General features: G+C 40.1%; 1 long non-coding RNA gene across 1 annotated transcript; it reads right to left on the bottom strand.

The window, feature by feature from the left end:
• Positions 1–10642: 10642 nt before the first annotated feature.
• LOC147488349 (uncharacterized) lies at positions 10643–11868 on the bottom strand. The gene is made up of 3 exons (XR_015203219.1): positions 11767–11868; positions 11099–11215; positions 10643–10918 (listed from the first exon to the last, which is right to left on the bottom strand). It is a non-coding gene; the product is annotated as an uncharacterized LOC147488349 (long non-coding RNA).
• Positions 11869–14097: the final 2229 nt, after the last annotated feature.

The following is a 14097-nucleotide window of genomic DNA, read 5'->3' as shown; positions in this document are numbered from 1 at the left end:
CTGGAAAGATTGCTGGTGAAGTTGCTTTTCTACCTTGTACTATTTCAGGTCTGATAATTGTGTGATAGGCCTTGTGGTTTCTCTGTGTAGAAAATTGACAAAAATCTTTCTTTCTAACTGGACAATAATATCTGATGTGCCCTTTACCACCACAGTAATGATAATAGATATATGGCTGACTGCTCTCAAGGTGGGCGGTAGACTGGTTCACATACTTCTCTCGTTCAGACAATGATGGTGTAGAAGAGGCTTCAACAGTGCAATGCTTCTTATCAATATGGTCCACTTTACGCCTTGAAGACTCATTTCAGTTTCTAGATTCTGTTGTTTTTCCAAAACTTCTTTAAGTTGATTCTCTAGCAATTGATTTTTTTGGGAGGAAGTCTGTTGTTCATCATGAAATGTAGTGTTCATCTTCTCAAGGTATGATACTCTCTCTGCTAATTTTCCATTCTGCTCACTTAAATCCTGAATTTTCTGCAGAGATTCCAAGAACATGGCTAGCAACGCCTCTGTGGTGGGGTTCTCAAGTCCATCACAGTTTCCTGTAAATTGAGCACTCTCAATTGTATCTTCGAATGGGTAGGATTCTTGTATTATGCTATCAAGGAAGTACACCTCTCCACCTTCGCGCGTCATCACAATCCTTATGCAATAGGTGAAAGATATTTATGTCCATGGACATCTTACCAAAGTTGATCTTCATTTCACCGTTATGACAATTTATCAAGGCTTTTGCAGTAGCGAGGAAAGGTCGGCCTAGAATAATTGGAATTTTATCAAAGGCCTCCTTGGTGTCTATCATAATGAAATCAACAGGATAGTAGAAATCGGCTACTTGAACAAGAACATCCTCAACTATGCCTCTGGGAATCTTGGTAGAACGGTTAGCTAACTTCAATTTGACTTTTGTAGGCTTTAGGTTCTCCAGGCCCAACGCTTGGTACACATGATATGGCAAGAGATTAACACTAGCACCAAGGTCTAAAAGAGCATTACCCGTGAATTTTTCTCCTATCTTGCATGATATTGTAGGACTTCCTGGATTTTTGAGCTTGACTAGAGCTTGCTGATGGATAACAGATGTTGTTTGTCCAGCTAGAAACGCTCACTTTGGAACTTGAGTACTTCTCTTTATGTTGCATGCATCCTTCAAAAATTTGGCATATGATGGCAACTGCTTGATCGCTTTGAGAAAGGGGATATTGATGTTATCTTTCTCAAATGCCTCCTTCATCTCTAAAAATTGCTTGTCCTTTTTGCTTTGAGCAAAAAACATAGGAAAAGGTGCCTTTGGTACAAACACATCAGCATGTGTTTACTCTTCTTTCTTTTCGGCATTCTTGCATATCTTGTGTTGGTCATCTTGACAAATGGGAGTGGAAAAGATTTCCCCCACTTCCTTTTGAACTTCATTTGAAATCTTGACCGATTGCTCTGTAGCAATGTCATCATGAGAAGGTAAGTCAACCTTGTTGTCTATCTTCAATCCTGATCTGAGAGTAGTAACTGAGCTAACATGATCATGGATGTGATCAGTACTAGAAGTTGTCCCAATGTGGCATACATCTTCACTCCTCAATATTGGTTCCAATAAGCTAGGTTGAGTGGCTTGTGTCTTTACAGGCAAAGCAGTAGTGAGTTGGTCGACCTTAGCCTCTAGAAACTCTATTCTAGAACATTGACTTACCTGAGACTGCTGGAGATTGAGCTGAGACTGTGCAAGAAGCTCTAGAACACTTTCAAACTTCTAATTTTTCTGTGATTGCAAAGTAATTGCATTCTCCAGGTTGGCAGGTGTGGCATAATTTCTCCTAAGATCAGGCACTAACTTTCCACTTGTATTGGAATTCTACTGAGAGTATAATTGTTGTTGAGGAACCAACTGTGAAGCTTGACTTGTCTGTGGAATATAACTTTGATCTTGAGAACCTGGGGGTCTTGTGTTCTATCTCCAATAATTGCCTTGGAAGTTATTACCACCTTGCTTGGGCCTCTGAAATGAGTTTATATTATACTTTCCAACTGATGCATGTTGATAGTAACCAGGACATTCTAGAGTTGCATGAGAAGTGTCTAAACAGACTTCGCAGTATCGGCTAGCTTGCATGACTGGGAGAGATTTAGCTTGAGACTTGTTATTCTTGGAGGGATTCATGGAGAACAGGTTAAATTTCTTACTCAGAGTTTCAATGCTGGTGGCCAGGCTTGCCAATGTAGACTTCAGTTCTTGATCTGCTTGTTCATGTACTTGGTAACCAAATTGCTTTGGCTCCCCCTCCATGCTAGCGACATCCTCGTTGCTAGTAGTCCATTGTTGTGTTTCTTCAGCTAAATTCTCGAGAAAGTTGTAAGCTTCCTCTCCATCCATTGATGTAAACTTGCCTTTGTGCATTGACTGTATCATCTGCTTGTTCATAGTAGAAAGTCCTCAAAAGAAAAAATGAGCCAGTGTGCTCTTATCATAACCATGATGTGGACTTGAGACTAGCATATTATTGAATTTCTCTCAGCTTTGATGATATTCTTCAGTCACCTTTCCTTTGAAATTGCTGATAGCTTGCTGCATGGCATCAGTCTTCTGGGGTGGGTAGAACTTGTTCATAAACTTTGTTCTTAGCTTCTCCTAGGAATCAATGGAATTGATCGGCTGTGCAGTTAACCATTCAGATGTTTTACCTTCGAGTGAGAGTGGGAATAGAATTAACTTGATACTCTCATCCCTGATATTCTGGTTCTTGAAAGTTCTTAGGACTGATAGAAATTTGTTCATGTGAACATAAAGCTGAACATTGTCTGAACCATTGAACTTCGGAAGCATAGAGATTACTGATGCTCTAAGTTCAAACTGGTTAGATTCTGTCTCTGGAAAAACAAAACTGCTGGGTGGGTCTCCAATGATTGGCGAATAGAAATCGCTCAGCTTCTTCCTCTATTGTGCTTGCATGGGTGGGATAGCTTCAGGATTATTGGTGTCCAAAACACTTCCATCATTGTGTGCGGCCATTGTTTCAATCTCGTCTAGTATTCTTGTAAGTCGGATGCTGAACCTTGTCCACTGTTGTGTTCTTACCGGACGATGATATGGACGACGGGGCATACATTAGAAAATGTTATGCGAAAATAACGAAAAACTATCCTACTATGCTTGAATGTAATTAAACTAATATGCAACTATTCTAAATTATACTAAAATGCAAAACTACTTTCCTTCAACTGGGTTGGGCTTTGCAGCTAGTATCTCGCCCGTTGTCTAAAGCTGTCTCTTCTAGGGTTATGGAGAATGGCTTGGATTGCTTAAGTACCACGGCCTACAGACGATAGTCCGTTTGTCAAGATTCAGACAAGAAACACTAGAGTTTGATGTTTCGCTGTGTTGCCTTACAACTTCAATTATTGAAAAGGTCCTAAATGCAATTATATTAGAAAACAATAAAACTAAACTACGATGCAACTATACTAAGAAAGCAATAAAACTAAACTACGATGCAACTATACTAAGAATGAAATAAAAAGAATGAAGATTCAACTAACCTGGATGGTAGATCTTGTCTTCGAGATGTCCTTCAAGCATCTTTCTTTCTTAAAAGGATGGATGATGCGGCTAAAATTACCTCAAGATCCAATATTCTAATCTTGAAAGAAAACGTTAAACATAAACAACTTAAAATGGCAGCGACGCCATTTGACCTTTCCTCTTTTTGTGTGTGAGATGGTATATGGGATGTGGATATAGATAGATGATGGTCGTTGAACAAAATAGAAGCGTATCAAAACCTAATTATCCCTCAATAAGTAAAGGATGAGTAGGGTATCGTTCCACTTTTAAGTGTATGTTATATGAAGGACAGGACTGGAAAGGGGGTTTGAGGGATTAAAAACTATTATTATAGATATTGTAGATTCTAATGCTAAACTAAACTAAACTAAACTATTGAGAATTTATAAGAGAGGGAATTCAAATGATTAGAATCCACCAATACTTTTGATCTATGACCTTATGCTTCATGGTTGTTCTCGCATGTAAACTACAATTAGGCAATCGAAATGAAGTGCCGATGCCCTCTTAGGATCGAAACATTGTTAACTTAATAACTCTACTTAAGGTTGTTCCTATGTTCATGTTACTAGTATCTTCTTTCCTTTTTTATGTGAGCTTGGGCAGCTATTCAATGAATTACCATCTAAGGCAAACACAAGGAATACTTCCCTTACTCTAAAACACTACACAACTAGAAAAAAGTAGAGAATAATAGTATAATATTCAATTACAATAAATAAAACCCTATTCTAGCATTATATTCAATTGCAATAAATAAAAACATGTTACTAGCAAATATTCAATTGCAATAAATAAAACCCTAAACTAGCATGATATTCGATTGCAATAAATAAAAACCTTTATCTATACTTCCATCCCCTGGTCTGGGCAATTGAACTAATAACTTAAAAAAATATAAAGAACTAACCTGATTGGAGAATACCATGAACCAAAAGAATCATAAAACTAGAAGAAGAACACGAAGAACGAGAAGAACGAGAAGAAGAAGAGTCGAAAAACATAAAACTAGAAAGACTAATTTATTAAGACTCGGCTATTTAAAACCGATATTTTATTATTAATCTCTCTCTGCCTCAAGTTCTGGAGACAAGAGTATAAGTGAATTGGCAAATTACATGAGGCACTTAGGTCCTCTATTTATAGGGGTTACAATGAGTTCTAGAAGCATTCTAAACCGTCATTTGTTTCCTAATATAAATATACTTCTTTTAGAGTCCAACTTTGTCTCCAAAACTGAGAAGGAATTGGCTACAGTGTCAATCTATGCGGCTGGACGCACGATCCATGCGTCTCAGACGCGATCAATGCGTCTTAGACGCGTAAGCCTATTTTGTCTCTTCTGCTCTATCCTTCTATTCTCTTTTGCGGGCTTTGGTCCAAGCTACGAATCCTTTGGCCTTGGGCTTCTAAATAGGCTTTAAAATAGGTCCAAGTCGCATCTTTAATAGCTTCAATTCCTTGGCCTTCTCCATGATTGTCCACGGGCTTCCCATGTGATCCTTAATGCTCTAAATTGCTCCGTTTTACCCCTTTTTCTCTAATATTTCACAAAACTCTCTCTTTCACCTGTAGAATCATAAAACATAACTTACAAATACTATTAATCCACTAAAATGGCTAAACAAGAGGCATGATCGAGGGTTAAATTGCACTTTTTGAGCACTTATCAGTGTCTGGTGGTGGGCGAGTTGGTGGTAAGGCCACTCGTAGTACCAGGTCGAGGCCGGCGCCAGTCATGGATCTGGAGACCTTTGGGGTCAAGCAGAGTTCACCCCCAGTGTCGCGAGAGTCGACCTCGTTGGTGAAGGCAAAGGCCCCGAGTAAGGTGAGTGGGAAGTCTATGATGGCTATTGAGGATTTGGAGCCCCAAGCGGTGTACTTAGATGAACAGGGGGTGCAACGGACTGTGAGGTGAACTAATGTCAGCTTCAAGTCAAGTAAGATTTCATTGTGCCTGCTTGATCATATAGCTCTAGACGGCAACTGCAAGGAACTGGATGCCAAGGGGCTGGCTGATAACCTGAGGCGAATGGATGTGGCGCACTGTCTAGTAAGTGGAATTGTACAAATTTGGTTTGCGTGCTCTTTTATGAGAACGTTGCGAACTGACTGCTATTGTATGTGTGGTGATACAGCTTGTGAGTGGGTACCAGAAGCTGAAGGAGATCGCCCAGTTCGCTGAATCAGATAGATAGACCGTGGTGAAGTTGAAAGACGAGCTGAAGGATGTTCAGGAAGTGTATAACATAGATCGCAAGGAGCTTGATGAGGTGAAGAAAAAGCAGCAGGCTCTTAAGTTGGCAAAGCTTCTGAAGGATACCGAGGTGGAAGACGCAAAGATAAAATTACAGTCACGAGGAGAACCGCTGCGGCTGCTGGCAGAAATTGAAATTGTAGGTTGGTGATTATGCCTAGCACTGCAAGGACGTTGCTCAAAAAGCTACTAAAGCGTATGACGATCTGGACGCTGACTTCCTCGACCTGGAGGTTGAATACAAAGCCTTAAAAGAGGAGCATGAACGCAGGGCTCCCAGTACATTAGTGGTTCCTATACTAGGAGATGCATGTGATGCTCCTACTTCTGCGGTATCTGCTCAAGAGATCGTTAAATCCCGAACTGAAGACGTTACGCCAGATGTGTTTGTGAACTTGGGTGCGGATGGTCTTTCGATTGTGGTTGAGGGGGGTGATGCAGAGGTTGAAGTAGACCCCCAAGCTGTTGAAAATTTGGCTGTTCTTCCTAGAGTTTGAGAGTTGTGAGAGTATTTTATTGGTTCTAATGTTTGTAAGTTGTGCTACATTAGAGCTGGTTTCTTGGGGTAACTTGGGCAGTTCGACTTTCTTTTTTATGATTGGCAAAACACTGGGCAAACTTGCTCCTCGTATTGTTATGGGGAGCTCGTTTTATGATAAATGGTGATTAGCCGATTTGGATTTCCTGAGTAGACTCAGCAGCTCGACTAGTACACGAACTAGGGCCTGTATTTGGTTGAGCAGTTCATCCTTTTGCTTTTATGAAATGCTGGTTTTTGCTTGTCTGTTCTGTTTAGCTTTTGATGATGTGAATGTGTGATTCTTGATATTGTTATAATGGTCTGGCTGTGTGGGCGACCCTTGGTAAGAGTGGGTGAGGCTAAGTAACTTGTGACCCTGAGTGAGCGTCCTGATCTTTATTCGTCCTTAGTGTTGTAGGTCGCGACTAGTGAGAATTAGTGATTCTGTACGAACTACAGAGATTGTAGTACGTATGCAGCGTCCTCCATTTTTTAGAGCTGAAGTTACCTCCGCACGTGTGTGACACGTGTAGGAATATGAAGGGTTAGAGAGATGCAATGATGGCTGCCAGGTGGCCTGACGTTTGGCGTCTCGATGTCATTATGATGCACCTAGGGAAGGTGCGTTTCTTAAAAATAAGAGAACTGTTGTTAGAATTTGAAAGGCATTTGCTCGTCTTCTTCTTCAAGTTTCTCTATTCTCCTCCAAAGTTCTTTCGCTCCTTCCTTTGTTGATCCTCTCAGGTACGTGTTCTTCATTGTCTGGTTCTCTGTTTGGGTGAAAGCTTTGCTTTGTGGTTTGTTTTGATCATTGGTTTCGTTTGCAAGTTCTATTATGGCCGGGTGACGTGGAGATGCTGTTGGTGATGAGGGGGCGAGGGAAGCCTCTCCCCTTGTGATGGAAGAGATGGAGTTCAGACCCCATCCTCATGGGAATCGTGGCAAATGAAAGGTTGTTGCCTCTGGTTCAAAGAACGACAAACATGCCAAGGTGGAGGGTCCCGAGCAACCTGGAGGTATCGTGTTTAGGTTTCCCAGTCGTGGAGGGGGTAACGACCTGAACTGGGAGGAACATGGTGACCTAGGTCGAGGTCACCATGCTGTTACGGGCGGTTCGTCCCAACGTTCTGGTGATGTGGGGAGCGACTTCTTCTACGTTAGGAAGACGGGGAAGAAGCGTATGGTTAAGCGTTCTGACTGCAGCTTCCATTCGACTTCTATAGCAACCTGCCACTTGGAAGGAATGGTGCTAGATGGTGATAAAGCTGAGCTTGAAGATGAAACTCTGGAAACGACGCTGAAAACCACTAATTTGGCATGTTTTCTGGTGAGCTTTTCACTTTTATTGATTCCTTATTGTTTGAATGGTGAATATTAACATTGGCATTTTCTTTGTAGTTCCTGGCTGGGTACGATAAGCTGAAAGCGAGGTTCAACCAACTGATAATGTTGATAGTGATGCGGCTGAGTTGCTTAGGGTGTGTATTGCGTGGGAAGCTGACAAGAAGAAGATGAAGGCCTTGAGGAAAAAACATCATCAGGACGTGCTGGAGGAGAAAACGGTGCTGGTTAGTTCGATGATGGACCTGCGTGAAAAGCTGGCGTCCGTGATTGAGTACGTGAAGTAGTGTCAAAGTGTAGCACATAAAGCGCAGAGGGAATATGATCGAGTTTGTGAAGATCATGCTGTGCTGGCAGAGATGTATGTTGAATTACTGGAGAAGCAAGATTGTGAGGCGGAGGGTACTGCCGCACTTGTTGTACCACGAGATGCTAGTAATGTCTTCTACGGTATTTGCTCCCTCGATAAACACGTTGTTGCGATCTTTGGATGATGATTTCTTGACTCGTCTTTGTAAGTTATGAAAATTGTTGGATATTTTGTCAGTTATCCTCTCTGTAAGAGAGTTAAACAATAGGCAAATTGGCATATTTCACCCTCAAACTTGTCGTTTTATTAGTTACCCCACTAAAGTTAGGTTTAGGCAATTTTAACCGTGACTTGTAAAACATATCCACCTTCATATTTCAGTTCATTTTCGCACCAAGAGTGACGAGGGAGTGACGTGGAATTATATTTTCTGACGTGGAATCTCTAATTTTGCCATGTGTCAAATTCTAATTTTGCCACGTCAGAAAATATAATTCCACGTCACTCTTCAGGTGCCGAAAATGAACTGGAAAAATGGAGCTGGACACGTTTTACAAGTACAAGGTTAAAATTGCCTAAAGTGAAGTTTAGGGGGGTAAGTGGTAAAACTTGACAAGTTCGAGGGTGAAAACTGCCTTTTTGCCTAAACAATAGAGCTGGCTTCTCAGGCTTGCCTGAGTAGTTCGCCTTTTCGGTACAGATACAGAACGAACTGGTTTCCACTAAAGTGGTAGTTCGCTATTTGCAAAAATTGTAAGAATGCATATTTGGATTTTCTGGGTAGTCCCAGCAGATCGGTGGATTCTTTAATTGGTGTCCTGAGTTTATTCAGGCAGTGCCATTGATGAATGTTTATGGAATGCATGTCTTTTGCTTATGCTTCCTTGCTTGTATCTATTGTTCTGTTTATGATGCATATGGCATATAGTGGCTAAGAAGCCTGAGAATTAGCTTATGGAAGCGTTTTGCTTGTAGATAATGTTCTCATTTAAGGGTTGCCCCCTAGTAGGAACTATATAGGTTGTGAAGCCTGATAGCTCGAGTGAGTGTGTTAGCCTAATATAGAGTAGGGCTCGCTGAGAACGTTCTCACTGAGCTGATCCTAAAATTATAGGTAATCAACTAATGAGAATTGGAGATGCTAGGAAACCTATGAGTTCAAGGGAGTATGCTGCTCACGGAGAGCGTGTTGCTCGTGGAGATCATGGTAGCTTAAAAGCGTATTGCCTCGGAAAGCGTTCTCACCGAAGTTGATCCTAAAGTTATAGGTCCTTGACTAGTGAGAATTGGAGAGGCTATGAAGCCCTATGAGCTCAAGGAGGGTGTGTCGCTTCGCTCACGAGAGCGTGTTGCTCGTGGTAGCTTAAGAAAGCGTATTGCCTCCGAAAAGCATTCTCACTGAGTTGATCCTAAAGTTATAGGTCCTTGACTAGTGAGAATTGGAAAGGCTATAAAGCCTATGAGCTCAAGGGAGTGTGCTGCTCACGGAGAGCGTGTTGCTCATGGAGATCGTGGTAGCTTAAGAAAGTGTATTGCCTCCGGAAAGCGTTCTCACTGAGTTGATCCTAAAGTTATAGGTCCTTGACTAGTGAGAATTGGAGAGGCTATGAAGCCTATGAGCTTAAGGGAGCGTGCTGCTCACGGTGAGCGTGTTAGCTTATGAAAACGTATTGCTCACGGAGAGCGTTCTCACTTAGTTGATTCTAGAATTATAGGTCCTCAACTAGTGAAAATTAGAGAGGCTCTGGAGCCTGTAAGCTTAAGAGAGCGTGCTTCTCACGGAGAGTGTGTTAGCTTATGAAAGCGTATCGCTTACGGAAAACGTTCTCACTGAGTGGATCCTAGAATTATAGGTCCTCAACTAGTGAGAATTTGAGAGGCTTTGGAGCCTGTAAGCTTAAGAGAGCGTGCTGCCCGAGGAGAGCGTGTTAGGTTATGAAAGCGTATTGCTCACTGAAAGCATTCTCACTGAGTTGATCCTGGAATTATAGGTCCTTAACTAGTGAGAATTGGAGAGGCTCTTGGAGCCTGTAAGCTCAAGAGAGCGTCTTTGCTTTCGTTGAGAGCGCATCTTTCACAACGTAACAAAGACTTTTGGCTGGCTAGGAGGCGTCACAATTATTTTTTGTGCGCTTACAAAGGCGTTGAAATTTAGCGCTCTCTATTGGTGTCGGAATTATTTGTGGCGCCAAGGTGCCGCCACAATTGATATAATTATCTTGGCGCACATCGCCCGTCACTAAATATGAATTACTAACGCTGCATGCGCCCGCCACTAAATGTGTATTACTAACGCCTCTACGCCGTCACTAAATTTGCATTTGTCGTCACTATTGAACTTTCGAATTGCCCCAAAAACTGGCGCTATAACTTGGTGCCAAAACAAATTAACGCCTCAGTACCGTCAGTAATTATAAATTTGTCTTTTTTTTAAAATGCTTACTGACGTCTGTCAGGCGTCACAAATTATTATTTATTTAAAAAATAATAATATTACTGACGCCTGTCAGGCGTCACAAGTTATTATTTATTTATAAAAAAATATTTTCTTTTGATTTCCATCCTAATATTTATATTTTTTTCCCTGAAATCGGCTGCATAAATACAACCACATAAACCCCAAACACATAATATAATTACGACTACAAGCAAGTATATACAAGGAAAATCTTAGTAATAACCATCACCAAAATTTGACTAAGTATATATATCACTAAATGAATAACATGTAAATTAAAAGATATAGATGTATGGATATAGCATAATCTACCAACATACTATTTCAATATAATCTCTATAGAACAACTCAAGATCACATCCTAAGAAGCAAGAGCATGGGGTCCTTGACGATTCTCCTGGCAGTCTCGCTCTAAAACAAACACACCCTGGACCAAGCTGGCAGCTACAGATCTTCGGTGATGTGCATTTTTCCTTCATAAAACAACTAGACCTTAGTCAATACAAGCTAAGGAACCACTAAAACAAGCTATTGACTAGTCAATATACACAATTTTCACTAACCGTGCAGTCGTAACATAATATGCTCTGCCACATGCATGATTTCACAAAAAAAATAAAGTTTACTAGCATTTAGACTGTTAAGAGTAGAACCTTTTCAGCACTCCTAAACCTCGGCTTCCAACCACGAGAATCAAGCTTCAAGTCATCAACTACATCACAAAGTTTATCCCTCGGATCGCCCCAATAAATCTTAAACACCACAGTAACCTGCTCCATTCAAGTACAAAATCAAAGCAGAGAGAAAAAAGATCATTTAAAATGGTATGAAACAGTTCTCGAGGGGCTAAATGGTTAAGGAATTATCGAGCTCTCCGCGGCGCCAACCAAGGCTGCAGTGGTTTAGGAAGTTAATAAATATTCAACCAAAAGAAAATATATTGTACATGCAGCAAATTAGCAAGTGAATTTCCACGAGTTCTTATTGCAAAAGAGGTTTTGAGTTCCTTGGTGGGTAAAATTTCCATACACATGACAAAGTTACAAGACATTCTATATGAAAAACCTGGCAACGTACACTTCTTCTATTCAGACATAAAAATGATGCTTTGTGTTGCAAAAACTATTAACATATGCTAACAACTTCAAGATGTGCAAATACATTCCCTCTGCATCCTGACATTATAACCAGGATTTACGTAGTCTCGTGTGTTTAAGAGTTCAGGATGGTTTGGGATTTGTTTAGACTAGTTATAAAATTCTAATTTGAAACCTGAGTAAAACCAATTAGCAATAAAATACAATAAGAAACTTAAACACACCTGGATGAGCTTACTGGCATTATCAGAACGCCATGTTCTTCCAAAACCTCACGAGCTTGCCTACTATAATGTTTGAGCCTTTTAGTGCATCACAAAATACCACCACAATAAAGCATAAGTAAACTTGTTACTCCATGTAATGTCAATCATCCGGATAATGGAGCATATAACCCTTGACTAAAGGCAGTTCAATCGAATGAATGAACCAAACAATGCAAAGCATAGACACAAATGCATTGTAATTATTTTTGGTGAAATAGATATAATATTTAAATTCAGAACTAGAGAAGCTAACCATATTTATGCGTAGTGAAGCGGCATCCACTTTGAGTCCTTTGATTTCATTCAGTCCATCTGCATAAAACCAAAGTAACGATTGATTCGATTCACTTCATCCATCCAATTTTAAAACCGATGGAAATCTAATCGATAACATCGCTACTAGATACTAAGTAGCTTTTAGCAATATACATTGCTAATGAATAATGAGACCAGCCAAGGGAATAACGGTGATGATGTCGAGGTAGCATCAATATATAAGAAAACATAGACAACTGCTATAATTTTTGCTTTCCTGTGATCCCCTCGAGCTTGCAAAACACTCTCTTGCAATGCAACAAAAGCTGCGGCGCGCATAAGATCCCCACTTGCCTCATTCCACCATCTAATGTTTTCCTCGGTCTTCTAGCACGAAATTGAAACAAATAAGTTGCTATCAACTCTCTGAAAAGAATTTAGCAGCAAAAAAAAAGACCAATGCAAACCAGGCAGAGCTTACACGATTTGGCAAGGCGCCAGCCCAACTGGTAAGTAGAGTTGTCAATTTCACTACCTCGAAATCAGCATTACAACACGGTGATTTTTATCCTGCACATCCACCTACATATATGTACTCTAGTCTGACTCTGACTTAACTACACAAAGTATCAGCATTAGACATTTGTATCCTTTATACAGACATATAAGCAATTTAGTATTTGAAAATATAAAACCTTCATGAATCCAACCCACATACACATACACATTGTTACTTTTCAGCTTTTTGTCTTTTCGTTTTTGGTCCAAAACATTGAGGAACTATATTATCATAGCCACATACACATTGTTACTTACCACTGATGCATTAAATATGCGTGCTCCATCTATGTGAAGCTTGGCCAGCCATTTTTCGCTACCTCTCCAACTTGATCGGTATACTCAATAGAGGCGATTTGAAGGCGATTTCAACAACACTAGTGTCACTTTCTGCCCTTTGTGCGCCAAGAAAATAATTAGGATTCATCAAAGTGGAATCGGTGATAATAGGCCTTCTCAACTACTGATTAGGCATACTCATATCAATAATAACAACACTATTCTGCGGTGATGTTTCTTGTACACATATATACTTATCCGATTCCATCGTTACATGTGTAATTCCAATACTAGGCAACTACAAATCACATAAAACATAATCAGCTCAACATTCAATAATATGCCTGCGTCATAGTGATGGGAGTTTAGGAAGTCAATCATGGGAGCTTTAAAGAGCTACCCGTATTGATCAAGATATGAAGTGAAACTTGGAAGGGTGATACAATAAAGAATGATTGTAGAAAAATGCAGATGAACAAAAGATGATTGGCGACAAGCTTATGCGAGACACTTTCAACATTGGAATCATGACCAATACATTGCATTGTACTCTGCGACCGGCATTCCAAGTAACCATAAGATGAAGTGATCGTCAAGGACCGGGTTACGGGCGTAAGGAATCGACCGATTGGTACTCACAGATGAGCACGGGAAGACTCACAACTTCTAATACAGATAATTCCACGACTACGGTCTGTCTTGTCTATACATGTATGCGTTTCCAAGACTATTACTATCTTCAACAATAAATTGTCTTAAGCGGATCTTATATTCTTATGCAACCTAGAAATTGACGTCATACACAGCATCAACAAACTCGGAGTTTAGGTTTTTTATTAATTTATGGATGAGAACACATATATATACTTACAAGTTAGAACCTAATTCTTCTATATAACAACACTCACTAACTTTACTTTACTAATTGACAAAGAGTAGAACCTTTAATCGACAACCACTTTGTCACCAAACTAGGTGAAAATCCAATAGACATCTTTAATTACGCATCAGGATACATAATACAAATACGGTACTTGGTATTTGTATAATGTATAATCATAATTATAAGGGAAAAAAAGTTACAACAAGCAACAAAATTACCCGAGGGGTAGATTGCGATAACTATCAATCCAGTACCTCAAAAGTGGAAGTAATGTGAATTAAAACCAAAAAGTCAGCCCCAGAGGCTTTCATATA

This window comes from Coptis chinensis, chromosome 7 (assembly GCF_015680905.1).
Source record: "Coptis chinensis isolate HL-2020 chromosome 7, ASM1568090v1, whole genome shotgun sequence".
NCBI lineage: Eukaryota > Viridiplantae > Streptophyta > Magnoliopsida > Ranunculales > Ranunculaceae > Coptis > Coptis chinensis.
Note: the sequence above shows the minus strand (reverse complement) of the source record. Positions and strands in the feature narration are given on the sequence as shown.